This window comes from Sturnus vulgaris, chromosome 3, assembly GCF_052056855.1.
Source record: "Sturnus vulgaris isolate bStuVul1 chromosome 3, bStuVul1.hap1, whole genome shotgun sequence".
NCBI lineage: Eukaryota > Metazoa > Chordata > Aves > Passeriformes > Sturnidae > Sturnus > Sturnus vulgaris.
In genome coordinates, this window is record NC_142245.1 from 69,531,339 (window position 1) to 69,537,906 (window position 6,568).

Sequence of the window (6,568 nt, forward strand, 5' to 3'; positions counted from 1 at the left end):
TTTTATGGCAGCCCTTTTGCTTCACTTCTACTCTTCAGCCCTTATTCAAAACAGAGCATGTCAAAGGACAATTGACATTTGGAAAGCCAGCGATTGTTAAGAGAAAGAACATTGACTCCTACAACTTGCAGTATGGAACAATAAAATAATCAAAGATGGAGAGCCACAGGGTGCTGGCCACCAGGATGGCTCAACAACATCGCATATGCTAAAATTTGAACTTTTTTTAACAGACCACATAAGCATGTCTTTGGTGAACATTTTATTTAGGTTTTAACAGCCTTAACCTTACTGAGATACAGAGGACCCTATTGACTTAAAATTCTGCAGACCTTATTCTTTAGAGCAGTCATACCAAGATCCTCCTCAGCTTTAATATTTATCATAGAATGACCCAAACACAGCTTTATAAGAAAGTACATGTGTTTGATAGCCTGAAAAGAAAATTAGCCCAGAAGTTGATGCTCCTTGTACAGTATCCAAATTATTTAATTAGCTTTTCATGGAGGTGGTGCCAGCATGGTATGTTAATGCAGCATGTGCTTTGTGGTGCTCATGGAGAAAAAGTTAAAACTCAGATTTTCCTATAGCAGACTTTTGCAAAAATAACTGCATCCATTTAAGAGAAAGGTGTATTCAATGTTGTCAGCTCCTGTGATTTTGATTGTGGCATTTGCTGTGCTGCTTGCAATTCCGGTTTCAAAAGGGAAGCTCAACAACTGAAACAGGCTAATACCTGACATATCAGCAGCTTCCTGAGAAGGCACAATAAAACTGTGTCAGGCACTGGTACTTCTTGGCACCTACTTACATGTGGGGAAGGGAGGTCTGTTTTTCATGTGATAAATTTTCAACTAAGAAAATAACTTTCTAGTATGTGGTGACAGTCTAGAATCATGACAGAAATCTGTCTTAAATGGTCAACAAAGTAAAGACAAAAAGGATGTGGGTGACAATTGGGGTCACCTGGAGTGCACTACAACATCGAGTTCAGCCTCTAGATTGAGCAAGTCGCCTGAAATGCTGTGGCATTATCTGCCAACTCAGCATGGCTGCCTCTGTTACCTTAAGGTATCTGAAGTGTTTTAACACTGTGAAATAGTCTGTCTAACACGGCTTCTGAGCCTCTTGGCCAATTTCTGCCAGGTTTAACAGGGAGAGTTCAAAGATACTAAGTACCTGTTAGTTTCATTGAAAGAATTACCCAAGCAAAGACCCAAGACCCAAGCCCACGTGCTTGGGAGGAAGAGGTTCTGGTCTCTTCCCAGAAGTGGGCAGCTGGCCACCCTGGCCCTGGCAGGGGGCTGAGAGGCCTGGGATACACAGCCTGCACAAGTCTGGAGGAGAGAAGCATGCAGGGAATGAGGCTGTGTCAGTTTTGCTGCTTGCAAAGCAGCGTATTAGGGAGTGCAGTTAAGCATTCAAAATGATTAGTGAGGCTGGGTAGTAAATTCCTTTCATCATTTTGGCTGTCATCCGAAAATATGTGCTCTAGATTTACCACAGATTTGCTTGGTTTGGGCCAGGGAATTTCATTAAGTAACTCTCCTGCATCACATGATGCACAAGGTTGCATTAAATGGTCCAGTGATTGTTTCTATTCTTCTGTTTGAATGATCCTTTTCTGCAAAACAATACTAGCAGAGTGAGGAAGAAAAACTAAGCTTTGCTGTTTGGAAAGTATAAAGAGCCCAATCTATTTAACTGCTGGGGCCTTCTTTTTTTCTTTTTCTTTTTTTTTTTTAATTGAATAACAATTCCCGGGATTCATTGATCATTACATTAGTTAGAGCATCCTACAAGGGCAGAAACCATGATGGGGAGAGTGTGAGTAATGAGCTAGCAGCCTAGTGAATCATTTCCCCTAAAGCTTTGTATTTGTAGAGAGACAGATGGTGGGAGCTGTGAACAGGGAGAGGCAGGAGAAAAGCCGTTTTTGCAAACAGCAGAAGTATAGAGGATGGTGAGGAAAGAAAAAAAAATAATCAGCAGGTAAGGCAGAAGAAGAGGAAGAGGCTGAGAATACACCAGCTGTTTCAAAACTAATGCTTTAATGCTAAAATGGATTAGGGTTAAGGGAAAATACAGAAAGGAAATTGCAGAAAACAAGAGCTTTGTGGCTGAGAGAGGGAAAATTCAACAAGAGCAGCCCTAAATATATATTTGTAGATGAACTCTTGAGTCAGTTATTAACTCTATGTGCAAATAATAGAGAAGTAGCTGAAAGTATGCAAGACTCCATCCTGCCCATCTGGAGCTGCCAAGCTGCAGGTACCCACAGAGGCAAAAGGCATGGCTTGGATGGCAACAGCACCAGGGGTTTGTCTCACAGCACCTGTACATTTGCAAGGGGTGTGTGGAAGAGGAAATCCATTGTGACAAACATGGAAAGTAAGCAAAGCAAGAAAGTTACATACTTAACACTGGGATGAGTGCAGCATTAAGATAGAAACAGAGAATTAGAGACAGCCTGTTTTGAAGGCTTGCCAAAACTAAGACAACATTAATGCATGTAAAGATTTCTTTATGCAAGTCACCTGTGTGACAGAAATAGGGTTGCAAAATTTTATCTCACAGTTAAGTTAGATTTGCCTCTCCAAAGAGGGATGTGTAAGGTGATTCGAGTGCAAAGTTAATTTAATAGAGCCTTGTACACAGGACAAGAAATGCTGTCCTAAGAGCTCATTTGCTCCTGGTAGGGTCTTAACTGCCATTATTTGATACCATTTAAGAAAATAAAGCAGCAGACTTCCCTTCAGCCCCTCAGGGACCACCAGCAAGGCGAATAATGAAACTGGCTCATTAAAACAGCTCCACCAAAGGGTGCCTTGCTGAGAGCCTTTCTTCATCTCCAGCCACTGACCAGGCTGCAGGTAACAGAGACATGGACATATCAATAACAGCATCAGTCTGGGCAGTGAACTTGCGTGATGTGGTCAGGAAGCTCTGCAACGAGATAAGCAGCAATTCCCACCATTTAGGATGCTTCTGGATAGTCAGATGGAGGTGCTGGTAAAGCTAACAGAGACTCCTGGTCTTAAAAGAAAAGGGGATGTGGGAGGGAAGAATTGGGAGCTCTGTGGCCTTGCAGTGCAAGAGGTCTACTGTGGTAATGAAGTAAAACATGTCTCAGAGAGTTCCCTCACCCTCAGTGTGCAGAACAGGTACACGTTATCTTCCAAAGCAAACACCTCTCTTGTTACACTTTGGCTTTAATTTAACAGGTTCCTCCATGCCCACATCTGTAGCAGTCTGCTATTGTTTAACCTGTGTTTGGGAAACAGATCCTGCCTGGAAGGTCACAGCTTTTGTCAGCCTCCTGCTCCGCCATCCTTTATCATGATATTGCTGCAGGGAAGCACTGCCACAGCACCTTGTTCACAGTACTGATGGGCTGGCACTGCTCCTTCTCCCCAGAACTCCCAACATGGGTCTTCTGCACAAGTTCCAGGCTGGCACACAGCACATCGGTATCATTACACATCTCCAGTGTGTCACTTCTCCTGGAGCTGTGCCAATGGCTGCTCACACAGTCCCCTCAGCCAGCATGAACCACACTGGCATATGAACAAATCACAAAAGCCACTTGCAAAACCCTCTCTGAGACATCAGACACACCTCTCCCACCTGCATATTACAACCAGTTCAGGAAAATAAATGCCTGTATTTATGTGGTATTTGTATTACAAGTTATTGCTCACAGCAAGAGGTGTTCTCTGGGCTGCAGGAGAAAGACATCTGAGCAAGCAGAGGTTCCACTGCCATGACAGAGGGGCACTGGATGCTGCTGCCCACACAGGCAAAGCCAAACCAGGCCCTGAGATTCCAGACCACAGAAAAAGGCAGCAGAGTAGCAGCTTGTCCAACCCACCTCCAAATTAGGCCAAGAATAAGATGGAATTGCTTAGCCCCACTCCAGCCTTCATCGGCTCAGGGCCCAGCCTCAGCCTGATCATAGAACAGTGCAAAGACCACCAGCTGTGTGTCCTTGTCTGTGGCCAAGATCACTCGTAAACAAACAAAAAACCATCTAAAGCTAAGTTTCCCAGCCTGGCCAGATCTGCCAGCTAGGCTACATTTCAAGGGCTCGCTGATGTAGATGGGACCAAACAAATACAAACACACATACTCCCCACATCGTGGCTCTGAGCACTGCATGCCACTGCACAGATCCATGCAAACTGCAAGAAATGTCACCAAAAGCAAAGGCAGAGTCTTTAAAAACATTTGTTCTTTATTGAAAAGTATCAGGCACTTCTCCAGTTTCCAGAGGGGGAGGGGCAAGCACCTGCTTCTCCACCTTACTCTCAGGTAAGTGGAGTTTCACAGCAACCTCTGCAGACACCAAGTCCTTGGGGCTAATGGACAGATCTAGGGAATCTCAGGTGAAACTTGCATGACCCCAATGGATGTAAATCCCTGCAGGACTGGCTGTTGTGGAAGGGGGACCTGCCAGGACTACTCTGACGGTTGGGCAGATGAAGCCCTCTCTGTCTGACTCATACCACTCTTCTAAGAATGGGAAAATGCACACTGTTGGAAAGCTCCAGAGGACCTCAAAAGCATGACTTTTCTAGGGCTGCAGAAGAAAGTAGTGTAATGGCAGACATTAGACAAACAGACCCCTCCCCCCGCCCAACTACTAAAATAGTTAATAACTAAAATTGATTTTAAAAAAATCATGACTAGCACCAGTGAGCTCATGCTGGCTGAATTTCATTCTTTAGATTTTCCACTTCTTTTCTAAGGAAATATATTCTAGAAATACTATCTTGGAGGCCTTCTTCAAAGCTACCTTCCTTTACTTGGGCTGACAGCCCTTACAGTATGTCTGTTCTGTTTTTCATCAGCTACACCCAGGGAAAATTTGGTAAATGTGATGCATTGTGACTGCCACGTTCAGCACTGCAATGCTCTCGTGCCAGCCTTGGGATTTCCAGCAAGCAGCAGGTGCTGCAGTCCACTGTTAAAAACCCTGCAGTCTTCAAAGGAAGAAATTCAGTGAGAAAGACATCTAAACAGGTAACACTACTGGGAATTGAGTTGAACATCCCAGAAGCAGCGAGTGCATTAAAGCATCTTTCATCCCTAGGCTGGGAGAGGGAATTGAGCCCAGCTTGGCACTGAGCAAGCCCAGTCCAGTCAGTATCTGGTAGCATCAGTTCTCAGTGGGCACTGTGTGCATCTCACACATGTGCAAATGCACAGAGCCAGATGTTCCTGCCACAGTCTCCCTCCCAGAACTTCCTGTTCCCAGAACTGTACAGAGACACTGAAATCCAGCCTCAGCACTGATAAGGCACTAGTGGTTCCCAAATGCCAAACCAGCAGCATACAGAGCAGCAGACTAAAAATATCCCTACCAGCAATGGTTCCAGATGCTTAGTACTGGCTTTCCCCACACACAGGGCAGAGAATCATTTGTAAAACATAAGTTTTATTCTTCACTTTATTACTGCACTGCTGCAGACAGCAGAAAGTAACCCACTCACTCTTGTCCAGCCTCCTTAGCTAAGAAGCTGAGACAATAGCAAAGTGGCCATTTAGGTAAGGTTGTTGAAGACTTACTGATTAAAGAACCACGTACATACAATAGCTGTTGATTTTTATGGGTCCATTCTCCTCACAGCCTTACAAGAGACAATTTTTTCCTTGAAGCACCAGCTGTGTAGAAGCTGAAACAGCATAAAGCCAGCAGTAAGACTATCCCAAAAGAGTGACGAAGGGGAGCTCTTAAAATAGGCACAATAGCAGCTGAGAAGATACAGTATAATAAAGAAGTGAGAAAGAGGAAGGGAACTACACTGTATTAAATTGAATGCAGTAGCAAAACTAATCAGCTAGCAGAGACTCATCTCTTTTGGTCTCTTTTTTTCTTTTTTTTTTTTAAGAGGAAAAATCACTTAGCATTTACTATTTTTAAAAAGGAGAGGGAAAAGAGTGAAAAACAGTATTTTCCTCTAGGCTTTTGTGTCCCATTTTAACTTAGTAGTTGGAAACTAATATACTAAAGCAGCACAGTCCTTTCTGAGGACACAGCCATAGTGATGACAATTTGATATATCAATATATCAGCAGTCAAGAGACAGACAGCAGCATCAAGACAAGACAGACAGGTACACATGTAAAACATAAGGAATGAAAACTGCACATCTCAGACCCTAACACTGACTGATGTAGTCAAGACTCCTTGCTTACTCCAGGCTGGAGTTAATTATTCCCAGGAGTAATTAACAGGTTGAATTTTAAGCTCTGGGCTGAATGGACTTGGCATTGGAGAGACAGGTTTCACCACTCCCTTAAAGCAGTGCCCAGACGATGGTGTGAATTTTGTGACTTGCTTTACTGGAGCTATACTAGGGAAAAAGCACCATCCTCATCAAACCAGGTTATTGTTTTTCTGTTGTCCATATTTTTCAGTTGTGCACACTTCTCTGGTTTTGATGTCTTACAGAGTAGATTGTCTCGAACAGCCCCAATATCCCTGGCCCCAACACCATTTTTTTTCAGTACAAAAATTTGTTCATTCAGAGACCCACGTCAGGCTCAGCCTGTGCATCCCTACACA